Genomic DNA, 12,626 nt, shown 5'->3' with positions numbered 1-12,626 from the left:
GATGAAAGAAAACAAAGGAGTTCAGTTGATTTCATACAACTTGATCATCAAAAACATTCTGTTAATTTATCTTCAGTGCTTAGTGTGACCTAGTGAGCCTGGGGCAGTCCTCACTGAAAATGCCAAGGTCAGAGCAGGCTGAAAAAGGGAGAGCAGATGCTCCCCATACTGGTGGTTAACACTGAAGTTAAACTCACTGACCAGTCACAAACTGTGCTTCTGATCCCACACACTGGTTAACGAGACTCTGAAAAAAGAAATCACACGGCCCCCTTTATTGCATGACAGTTCTCTGACTCCTAATCAGCAACTAGGTCCCGTACAGTGAGAGGTTATTTCAAAACTCTGCTCACTGTGATACAGCATAGCCAGAAGGCAGCAGGGGGGTGATCCTAATTGGATCCAGGAAGTGGGTGGGTAGAAGGTTAGCCACATTACCCAGGTTTGAATCTCATCCAAAATACCATGCTGCCAGCCAATCCTTTAGCAGTTAAACTAAATGTTTAGAAGAAAGAACAAATGAAAGAATGATGTTAAATTCCATCCTCCCGGACAATTCTTTAGCATCTAAACTAAAGGTTTAAAAGAAAGAAAGACAGAAAGAATTTAAATGGAAAAGCAGTCAGATACATTCCAAAATGGATATATCAGGTTCTTAGCAGTATTGGTGAGTTGCTGGCTTGAAAGTCTGTCTGGAACGCATCCACAGCTTGGATGGGTCATTCAGTCCTTTGTTCCAGGGTTCAGTTTGTAGAGAAGTTGCTCCAGAGGTAGGAAGGGGGATTGAAGACAAGATGGAGATGATGCAGCTGCGCTTTATATTCCTTTTGCCATGTGGCTTGTACTTCCTGTGTCCCAAACACAAGCTTCACAGCACATGGCATGGAAAAGCTTTGGAGGTTTCATTACACAGGCAAACCCCGGCATGTCTTGCTGACTCAATAGGTGTATCCCCTTGGTCCATAGGTTCATTGTACAGCTGATGACCCTCAATGGGCCATCAAACATGCTAGGCAATGTTGATGCCAATATGTCTGGGGGTGTCACCCAGAAAAACTGCACAAGTCTGGAAATACAGATATACCTTACATATCTGTAACTCACAATACAAAGGTGATAGAAACATTGAAACAAAATTATCATACTTGACAAATCATAACATTTTCACTGACACTTTACATGGCATACCTAGCATGATTCATTGCAATTTTATCAGATTATATTATTTTATTATTAATACCAAAGTGTTTCACAATTCCAGGCAGTCTCACACTTGCTAAACTAGAGAATTCCCAGGACCAGTTCCCCAGGTCCTTGAAGATGCCAAACATTGTGCTTAGAAGGGATTGAAATACCCACATATCTGCTGGGAACACACATACAGACACTGTGTCAATCTGTACCCCCGTGTTCACTCTTCTAGAAAATTATGATCAATTTTGTACCCAGTATGGCTTGTGAGGTATCATTAGAAAACGCATAACCTACTGAATATTATCCTCCTGTTAAAATGTGTAGTAACACTGTATGTAAAATTGTGAGATTTTACAGTATGATATTACTGAAAAAGTTACAGTTCTGGGGAACACCCACAGACCAGTTCCTCAGAGACAGCAAGGCAAACAGCTGGTCAAACAGCCATTCTCCTGCAGGGGGAAGGTGTGAAGACATTAAGGGCTGGTCTACACTACGGGGGGAAATTGATCTTAGATACGCAAATTCAACTACGTGAATAACGTAACTGAAGTCGAATATCTAAGATCGGATTACTCACCCACCCTCACCGCGCGGGATCGATGTCCGCGGCACCCCCTGTCAAATCAGCAACTCCGTTGGGGTTGGTGTTGTTCCGGAATCGATATAAGCGTGCTCGGGGATCGATATATGGCGTCTAGATGAGACGCCATATATCGATCCCCGAGCAATCGATTTTAACCCGCCGATACGGTGGGTAGTCTAGATTTAGCCTTACATTCCATCACAGGGACCTATTGAGGCTGTTGTGGAAAACGACCACAGGATTAATATTTGAATCAGCTCAGCCTGAGGCTCTTTTCTTGGTTACAAGCACGCAGGGGGCGACAGCTATTGGAATACTGTTCCCGAGCTAAAAATCACACACGCCTTTTACAGATAAAACCACAAACAATGACACATACGTTGCACGTTAATTTCCTTATTTGGAATATATTGCAAAATATGATGCAGGTCAAAAGCAAGCTGAACAATCAGTTTTCCATATTTGGCCTTTCCTGTTATTTTTATTACACCTGGTGATATGGGAGCAAGACTCTCCATGTCTCAAGAAATGTCACTACCAACCTAGGCCATTTTCACATGCTGAGGTGCAATCCAGATCAGCGAGGAGTTGTGTCATCTGTAATCCTGGGTGAGATTCAGTGTTCTGCTGCTGGAGCTCCCCTGTCTGGATACTCCCAGCCAGCGTTCAAGGACGCACTGAGTGTCTGTATGATAAGTAACCCTGGACTGGCAGCTCTGACTCCAGCCGCCTGCTTGTTACACCCCAAGCACATTCTGGTTTGGGTAGAGAAGGCTCAGGGTTGGAGAGAAGGCTGGGGGTAGGAAGCTTCTGTTCATTATGCTGGACCTAACCCCAGTTTTACTTGAGTAAAGAGGAGATATTTGACATTGTGTGATGCTGCTCTTGTGCTCTGTTCCCAAAGTGTTCTGCAGCAGAGGAGGGTCTCTGGTATTATGTGTGTCACTGGCCTATTGGGGTGATGCTGAAACAGGACAGGGTACAGATGGCATTGTGGGGGTGGCATGAACCTTCACTCTTCATTTCCCCTTCCAAGAACAGAAGGGACAGGAACCCTTACCCAGCGAGGTCACAGTCTCATAGTTCTCCAGCATGACATCCCAGTAGAGGGCTCTCTGAGTGGGGTCCAGCAGAGCCCACTCTTCCCTGGTGAAATACATAGCCATCTCCTTGAAGGTCACCAGCCCCTGAAAGAGTAAGAGTCCAACACTAAGGACTTGCTGCCCCACTCACAGCCCCACTATTTGTGGCAGAGAAGAGTGAATCAAATTGAAGCTCTGGGTGGATCATAGTCAGGAGAGTCCCACCTCGACCTGGCTTAGAGTATCCAGCAAATGCCAGGGTGAGGGGATGAAGAGAGAGCCCCTTATCTCTCCCAGCATATCCATCACCCCCCTACTAGCCACTGACTGATACAGGAGAAGGAGCCCCTAGCAGGGTCCAAGGAGAGCTCGCTGGTAGGATGCCCAACACCCTCCTCATTGTGAGGAGTGGGATATGAAGGGAGAGGAAGCTCCAATAAGCCTGACTCATGGGTGTCCCCTTTATATCTCACAGCAGCTGATGGTTAATGAGGTCAGGCTCCAGCACTAGGAGTCTGGTCAGTTTGACTAGCTCCATGTAGGTGGGTTATTTTCTCTCTTCACAAATTAGGGCATTTCCACCTCCAAACCTCCTGGGTCTGTTCCTAGAATCTAGGCCACTTAGTAAATAACTCCCAGCAGGTCTGCCACACCCTGGCCTCCTCCTTTCCCCACGCTGTGAATTTCCTGCCCCGTTCCAACCTCCAAACCAGACTCTGCAAACATTCCCACCTCTGGTGTATTTGCTCTCCCTTTCCTCCAGCAGGAACCCACCAGCAACCCCCCGATAATCTCTACCTGGACTGACTCCACTGCAGCCATTTCTCTTCCCTGTCCCACGCCAGGCTGGGATGAGCTGGAGCAAAACATTCTGCAGCCTGTCTGGGGTAGAAGGGTAGTTGTGGGCGTTTCAGAACCGGTTTTAGTTAATTTCACATCACAATTCCCCCAGGCCCTTTCCCTGCAGACAGACACCCTAGATTCTGTCATGCTGGGAAATACTCAATCTGTTTCTTACAATTTAGACCTGGCCCCTCCTGCCAGGCTAAGTCCACAGACACATTTTTAACCTCCCTTCTCTCTCCCCTCACCCCTTCTCTGAACACAAGGCTAGAAAAGAGCAGAACCAAAGGAGTCACTGTGGGGGATTCCCTCAGACACTGACCCCACGGCAGCCACACCCCAGCAGGGGGAATATGGAGTCAGGAACTGGCTTTTGCTCTGTCTGATCCTTGTTTTGTTCATTGGAAAGTGCTTCTGCCCCAGGATGCAGCAATACATGTGTCTGGGTGGACTAGAGAGCTGGAAATCTCTCCCCCACATTCATTTCTCCCACTGCCCCTTTCAGTCCCTCCTTCCCCTGTCCTCTCTCCCTGCCCCTCTGGCTGGGACAGTCCCATTCCTGGGGGCTTTGCTCTCCCATGGCTGGATTTCCTCCTGGCAACCGCTAATGGGAGGAGAAATGAGGTGGTGTTGTTTGTGCAGAGTCACTTTCTTGCCAGACCCTAGGACATTCCCTGAGGTCTTTCAGTTACCTGGAGACTCTGGCTCAGAATTTAGTAGTAACAGGGCCCAGGACTGCCCTAGGGGGCTAGGACCAGCTGCAGAAAGTCATCCCCTGGGCCGGGCAGAGAAGAAGCTTTAATTAAGGTCACTTCCCAGCACAGAGCCCCACTGGGGGAGCAGCAACTGCCAAGCCTGGTCTCCCAGATCACAATGGAGGCTGCAGCATCTGACCCAGGAAGCTGAACCCCAATATCCTGAGCAGAGAGGGACAGAGTGTATGAGCAGCTTCCCTCCTTTAGCTCTCTGGGGAGAGCAGCTAATGGGAGTCCCTCCTCACAGGGAAAATGGCTGATCTCATTTGACCCACTGTCCATCTGGAATCACTCCTTGTCTTTCCATACAGTGGCTCTGGATTAACAATGGTCTCAATGACACCGGATTTCAGAAAGAATGAGTTCAGAACGCTGTGGAAAAGACCATCGTGTGGCAGTGCTGACTCCCTTCCCACCTCCCTCACCCCCGCAGATCTAGGACAAGGACTGGGGGCAAAAATTTTCCAAATGGAACCGAAAGTTCCTGCAGTTTTCAAAAGAGGAGAAAAGTAAATTCTGTGATTTCACACTAACAGTGTTTGCTAAGTGGACAGAAAGTTATCACAGTGACAGGGCACGTGACTGGGGAATGGACTTGGTGACCTGGTGACTAGGAGCCAGGACTCTGGTACAAGTTGACCAGAGAGAAGGATCATGGTTAGCAGCAGCCCCCAGACACCCCTAGTACCCAGAGCCCAGACTCCCCAGCCAGGGGCCCCAGACACCCCCCAGCCAGGATCCCATCAGATATTCCCTGGTACGCAGCCCCCAGAGTCCCTGGCCAGGGACCCCAGATACCCCTCAAAGCCCCACCGGCCAGAGAACCCCCACCACACCATGATTGCCAGGCTGGGAATCCCAAAGGGTTCCCCCCACCAAGAGCCCCCAGCAGCCAGGGACCCCCTCAAGGGACCGCCCCCCCACTGGGAACTCAGTCCCTCACTGCCTGCCTAGGAACTTCCACACCCTCCAGAACGATCTACCCTGACATTTGCCTGGGACCCCCTCCTCTGCCCAGTGTGACCCCCTGATGCTTTACAGTGCGACCCATCACTCTGCTTCCCTGGCATGCCCTCACCTAGTGCCAGGGATCCCCTCCCCCAGCTCTGTGCACTGGGCATGGCAACAAAACCAGGAACCAGCGGGGGAAGCACAGACAGAGCCCCTGGCACAGAACCAGGCTCCCTCTAACCCTCTCTCCCGCCTCCCCAAGAGACACGCACCCCCACTGTTCTGCAGCCACCAGGCCCCCAGCGATACCCACCTCCAGGACCCATAGCCTCAGGGATGGGCACATCAGAACCACCACCCCCGAAAACCCCAAACCTCCACAACCCACCAACCTGACTAGGGTACCCCCTGCCCAGCCACCCAAAGGCCTCCCCCTACCACAATGCCCCTTCAGCTGCAATCTCCCCACACAGACACCTTCCCTGCCCCTGCAAGTGTTACCTCACAGAGTGTGAGAAGTGGCTAGAAAGTTAACACCACCTCCTGCTGGCCAGTCACACAGGCACAGGGAGCCTGGGGAGTGCTTCTTTAACAGGAGAATGGAAGGCCTGGAGGGCAAGAAAGATCCACGGGCTGTCACTAGCAAATAATGGCCACCATGGATCCATCCCAGAGGCGGCTGCATCTTAGCACATTGGGAAACAACCCATCAGATTCAATTAGAAATAAAACAACTAGAGAGAAGTGGGGCAAATGTTTGGGGTATTTTATATCAATCTTTGAGACACGCAGAGAGAACCCTGTCACAAACGACATTTGATAACATGAGAGAAAACCACCAAGATCGGAGGGGATTTGATGTTGCTATTAAATAACTAGTGGAAAAGGGGGACTGTTGGACTGGATTTTATATGACTGTCCAATACATAAACAGAATGTGATGGTCCCTCCCGGCCACGGGGCAACCATTCACGTGAGCAGCTCAGATCCCTTTGAGGAGCTGATTTAAGGGCGGGGGGGAGCTGGAAGGCTCCCTGGACAATGGAAGGGGGCCGCAGGGGAATTGGGAAATGGGGTCTGGGCAGTCTCCATGGGGGATGTGCTCCTCCCTTCCCTTCCCTGCCCTGGCAGAGAACGGGAACCTCATCCCATCCCACACCAGTGGGAACCATGTTCTGGGGAATGACCCAGGGCAACAATTTCACACCAAACAAGGACAAATCGCTGCAGATAAAATGGGTGGGAAAATCCACCCCCCATCGGAGATATTTTAAATTGACATTTGAGAAATATGGAGAGAAAAGGGAAAATCAGAGGCAATTAGAGAGCTGATCATTGGGGTGGGGAGGAGAATCTCCCTGGATTTTATAGCCACGTGTGATAATGAGAGAGAAAAGGGGAAATCTTGAGAGAATGTGTGTGTGGGAGGAAGTGGCAAAAACAGGGACAGGATCCACTTAACTCACCTCAATCCCACCCCGGGAATGTCCTGGCTGCACAGAGACAGATCTACCCCCCCCACCCCAGTGACCTCCCCCCCTGCAACTCCGGCTTCTCCTTCCCCCTCGACACCTCCGTCCTCACATCAAAGGGGGTGGGCTCTGCCAGCGCCTCCCCCTGAGCTCAACTCCTGCTCCTCCCCCCAGCCCTGATTGTGCCCTTTAGCCCCCACGAACCCTGCCTCAAGCTGCCTGACCCCGCCCCCCCGCCCATCAATTTCCTGCTCTGCGCCCACTCCTCCCACGCTCCCTGTTACTCCCCCGCCCCGCTCCAGCCCCGCCCCCAGCGCCTGGCGGAACGTTACGGCTGGTCCGGGCAGGGGGAAGGAAAGCGGCTTCAGCGGCTGTTACTGGGTATGCGCAGTGTCCGGGAGTAGCACATTGCTATGGGGAGTGATTTAATACACCGCCCCCCCGCCCCGCCTGGCCCGGGGTCCGCCCCTCCCACCCACACGACGGTCGGGCCCCGGCTCCCCCATCCCAGCGGGGCGGGCGGGCGGATCCTCCTGCAGCTCCACTGGGGCCGAGGCGCCTTCAAGGCTTCTCCCAGGCTCCCTGGGGCAGAGTTACTTTCCTGCCCCCAGCGCCTCTCATTCCCCGGGGACTCCGGGTCACAATGTCCCACCGCCCTTCTCCCGCCTGCAGCTCCGGCTTCTCCCCTCCCGCCCCCGCCAGCCACACCAAGGGGAACCCCCGGGACCCAGTCTCTCTCCCCACCTGGATCCCAGCGTGGCCGGGGGCAGATCCTGGCTGCAGCTGAGAACAGCGGCTCCGCTCCAGCTCGGGCAGCTCCAGCGCTGCTGGCAGCACGTGGAGAACCAGGAAGCAGCTGTTCAGCCCGGGCTCCGCGTCACAATGTGCCAGAGCCCCGCCCCCATGAGCTACCCGCACCTGGGATGTGTCAGAGCCCCGCCCTATGGAATTTCCCCATGTTGGGTCTCTGAACTTTGTTCTCCTGCCGCCTTCTTCCCAGCACCCCCTGCTCCCTTCCTGTATCTGCAAACACCCCCCCTCCCCCGGGCCGGCTGCAGTGCTCGCTGAGGCTGACTCCAGTGGCTGAAGTTGCCTCCATCTCTGCTTCACCTGGAGGGGGAGAGACAAAGAGAGGAGGTGGTCCCAGGGTGTGAAACCAGAAACAGGGGGCAAGGAAAGAAGGACTGTTTGGAAAGGTGGGTTTTTTGTGGGGGGGGGGGTGAACCAGAGGGATTCAGAAGAAGTTGGGCAGCAGAGGCTCAGGGAATTGAGGGGAACCTCCTGGGTGTCTCAGTGTTGTCCAGGGTTTGTACAGCACCTTGCATAATATGGGGTCTGATCTCAGTCATGGTCTGTGCAGCACCTGGGAGCCCTGATGTCTGTTTCCTGATCACAGGCTCTGGGAATGGAGAGAGGGAAACCTCAGCACCTGAAGGTTAATGCAGCCCTGTGTGCAACCCCTGCTAGGGTGATCCGACAGCAAATGTGAAAAATTGGGATGGGGGTGGGGTTAATAGGCACCTATATAAGAAAAAGACCCAAAAATCGGGACATCTAGTCATGCTAGTCCCTGTTGTTCTCATAAGGGGTCGGCTTAAAGAGGGTTTGGCTACACTTGCAGCTGTCCAGCGTTGAGAGTTAAAGCTGTCTTCCTACATCTGTTTAGGGAAAGCGCTGCAGTGTGGACACACTGACAGCTACCAGCACTGTTTCATGGTCACATTTGCAGCGCTGTTGGGAGTGGTGCATTATGGGCAGCTATCCCAGCATTCAAGTGGCTGCAATGTGCTTTTCAAAAGAGGAGGGTGGGGTGAAGTGTGACACGGAGCGTGGGGGAGACAGAGTGAGTGGATTTTTGGAGCTGACACTGTGTCAGCTCCCTGCCTGGCAAGTTCAAGCCTCCTCCCCGACCCCTCTCTCATTCACTAAATGCAAATAGCCACCTTTGTTTTTTTCCTCACAGACCAGATAAGCCGCTGATCCAAAACAGACCCCCCCCGTGCCCACCCGGCTGCTTCTCTCCTCAAGCAAACACCAGCTGTGGGCGTTCCAAAGGGATCCCCCTGCCTCTGCCCATTCACTGCAAACAGTAACGGTGTTTGGTTTTTAGATAAGCAGCTCCGGGAGCCTTGAGCTCACAACAAAACAAACAGAGGCATCACACCAAAACAAAGAGCGTTATCTCTACTTAAAAGCATTATGGGAAGGTTCCGGAGGTCAGTGACAGCGTAGTAAGATTAATCACTGTTTACACTGGCACCTCAGCGCTGCATCACCAGCTCTGTTCTCTTTATTCCTCTCGTCGAGGTGGAGCACATGCAGCACTGTAGCCAGGGAGATCCAGCGCTGTATGTGCCTTGCCAGTGTGGACGGGGAGTAAGTTACAGTGCTGTAAAGCCACCACCTGCACTGTAACTCTCCAGTGTAGCCAAGGCCTGAGTTGTAGTAATAATAGCAGCCAAGAATCCGGTGGCACCTTATAGACTAACAGACGTATTGGAGCATGAGCTATCGTGGGTGAATACCCACTTCGTCAGATGCAACAATAGTCCCATATGGGCTAGTGGTCAGGATTCCTCGTTTTTACCCAGGTGGCCTGGGTTCAACTTCTGGTGTGGGAAGAGTGCAGAGCTTTTGCCCAGAGTGGAGGCAGGAAATGAAAGGAACAGGAAGGGATCCTGCCAGCAGTGGAGTTAGACAGTGTAGGGAGGGGACCCCAGAAGTGAGGGTGGGGCAGTGGTTTGGGGGGAGATGAGGGAAGGATCCCAGCAGTGCGGGAAGTTGACAACCTGGAGAGCACAGGCCTGGAATGGGGACCTGGAAGAGTGAATGTGTCCCTCTAAACCCATCAACTGCAGACTAGGCAGGCTTGGAAGAATTGTGTATTTGTTGGTAAATGTCAATTTCTGTGTAAACACACAACCCAATGGCAAAATATTTCCATCAATAATCATCAAAATTGACAGATGGGCAAAGTAAGAAACATGCTGCTTGAGAACTTATCATGTTGTAGGAGCAGCAGTGATCTGTATGCTCTGTATAACCTGTATGCTCAAAAGGTCTGTTAAACTCCCCCAGCTTGTGTCCTTTCCCTCTTTGAATGCCTGTGAAGTGGCTTTCCCACTCTCCTTTGTACCTCCAGTGAATGCCCTTCACCCGGCCCATCTGGCCAGTGGTTCGCTGTGTTACATTCTATTGCACCTCAGGGAGAATGATCTTCATCGCACCATCCATCGCTGCGCTGTGGGACACTTACCTTAAAGGTTCCTGACATCTCCACTGCCAGGCCTGTCCTGGGAGCGTGAGTATGAGTGTGACACCCTCCCCCATCCCTTCTTTGAGCTTAGCTATCAAGCTAATAAATGTGCTGCTTTCTGCCAAACTCTGGGGGGGGAGGGGCATTATTAGTCCGCTCTAAGCTTACTAACTGACCCAAATTTGGGTAACACAAGCAACATTGTTTGATCTGTTATTGTACCAAAGGGGGAGATGGTTGTCTATAAAGGAGGGTGAAGACTAAATGCCTCTGATGAGAATGGGATTTGAACCCATGCAGGCAAAGCATAATGGGGTAGCAGTCCATCACCTTAGCCACTCGGTCACCTCATCTGAGCTGTCAAAAAACGGACAGGAGGAGAAATCTAAGGCCGGCAGAGATAGGGACACTAAGGAGTTTTTAAATACTAAGCGTAAGCAGGGTCTGAATGAGCTCCCCTCTCTCACCTAGTGAGGAGCTGGGGAAAGACTTCAGGAACAGACCATGTTTGCATAGACACACCTACTCTGCCTAGCTATGCAGCATGATGGGGCCGCTTCCCCAAAATGACCAGTTTGGGATGGTCTTGGGTTACAAATCACTTTAGGATTGAGTGGAATGAAATGTTATTCTCCTTCCTGTATGAGTGAAGGGCAGCAGAACATACCTAGTCCGTCCTGATGGAGGGGTAGGTGAGTGAGGAATAGCTTTTATCGGACTGCAGAGAAGTGATTGAGGACGTCAACCTAAATCAGTGGTCCCCAAACATTTCACACTGTGCCCTCTTAGCCATGGCTGTGGCCCTTCGGAAGCCACGGTCAAGAACTGGGGCTGGGAGGAGTGGGGCTGTTGCTTGCTGGGGAGAGGGGTGCAAACAGGGGTAAAGGGGTCGACGCCGGGCTGGGAGCCAGAGTCTCAGGCTGAGGGTGGGGTCGGGGAAGAGCTGTGGCAGAGTGGTGCTCCCTCCCTGCCCTCTATGTGGGCTGGCTCAGGTCCTGAGGTGCCCCTATGAATGTTCCTCTGTGTCCCCCTAGGAGTCGCACCCCACATTATGGGGACCACTGAACCCTACTCGCTAAGCCGGGGCTAGTGATGCCAAACACCCGGGAAGGGAGAACAAGTGTGGGGGGCCCCAGCACCAGAACCATGCCCCTACCTTCTGTCTGTGGCTCTACCCCCTTCCACCCATGGCCCCATCCACTGTCACTTCTGTTCCACTCCTTCCCCCACCAGCCCCACCCTACCACTCCTTTACCCCTGCCCCGCTGTGGCCCTGAGACCAGAGAAGCTCTGTGCCCCTGCTGCAGCCCCCGGGCTGTAGCAGGGAGTGGGAGCTCCTCCAGCCCTGGGGCTGACATAGGGGAGACTTTTCCAGGGGGACCTATCTTGGCCAGGGCCCCTGATCATGGGCCCCACTGTCCCCTTGGCAGTGCAAGGTTTGGGGAGGCTGAGCCCCCTTGTCATAAACAGATAGGTAAGGGTTAATGTTCTTTTACTTATAAAGGGGTAACACCAGTAACCTAAAACACCTGACCAGAGGACCAATCAGGAAACAAGACTTTTTCATATCTGGGTGGAGGGAAGTTTGTGTGTGAGTTCTTTGTTCTTTGTCTTGTGTCTGTGGCGTCTCGGCTATGAGAGTGATTTTTCTATCTCCTGCCTTTCTAATCTTCTGTTTCCAAGTTGTAAGTACAAAGATAATAAGACAATAAGTTTATATTGTTTTTTCTGTATTTACATGTGTGTAGTTGCTGGAATGTTTAAATTGTATTCTTTTTGGATAAGGCTGTTTATTATCTTTTTTCTTTTAAGCAAGTAACCCTGTATTTGTCACCTTAATACAGAGAGACCATTTTTATGTCCTTTTCTTTCTTTTTATATAAAGCTTTCTTTTTAAGACCTGTTGAATTTTTTCTTTAGTGGGGACTCCAGGGAATTGAGTCTGCAGCTCACCAGGGAATTGGTGGGAGGAAGAAGTCAGGGGGAAAATCTCGTTGTGTTAGATTTACTAGCCTGACTTTGATACCCTCTGGGTAAGGGGGAAGAGAGATTAGCTATCTTGGTACTTCTATTTCCAGGACTGGAAACAGGGAGGGGGGAGTCGTCTGTTTAGATTCACGGAGCTTGCTTCTGTATATCTCTCCAGAAACCCAGGGAGGGAACACCTGGAGGGGAGGAGGGGGAAGGGAAATGGTTTATTCCCCTTTGTTGTGAGACTCAAGGCATCTGAGTCTGGGGGTCCCCCGGGGAAGGTTTTGGAGAGACCACAGTGAGCCAGGCACTGTATAAATCCCTGGCTGGTGGCAGCTTTACAAGATCCAAGCTGGTAACTAAGCTTGGAGGTTTTCATGCTAACACCCATATTTTGGACGCTAAGGTCCAAATCTGGGAAAAAATGTTATGACACCCCCCTCCCCCCTGAGCCTCCATTACGAGCCGCCCAGGCTACCACTGCTCAGTGTGTGGCCAGTCCTCTGTTTTTTCTGC

This window comes from Gopherus flavomarginatus, chromosome 6 (genome assembly GCF_025201925.1).
Source record: "Gopherus flavomarginatus isolate rGopFla2 chromosome 6, rGopFla2.mat.asm, whole genome shotgun sequence".
In the NCBI taxonomy this organism is placed as follows: domain Eukaryota; kingdom Metazoa; phylum Chordata; order Testudines; family Testudinidae; genus Gopherus; species Gopherus flavomarginatus.
The sequence above is the reverse complement of the archived record's forward strand: the minus strand, read 5'-3'. Positions refer to the sequence as shown.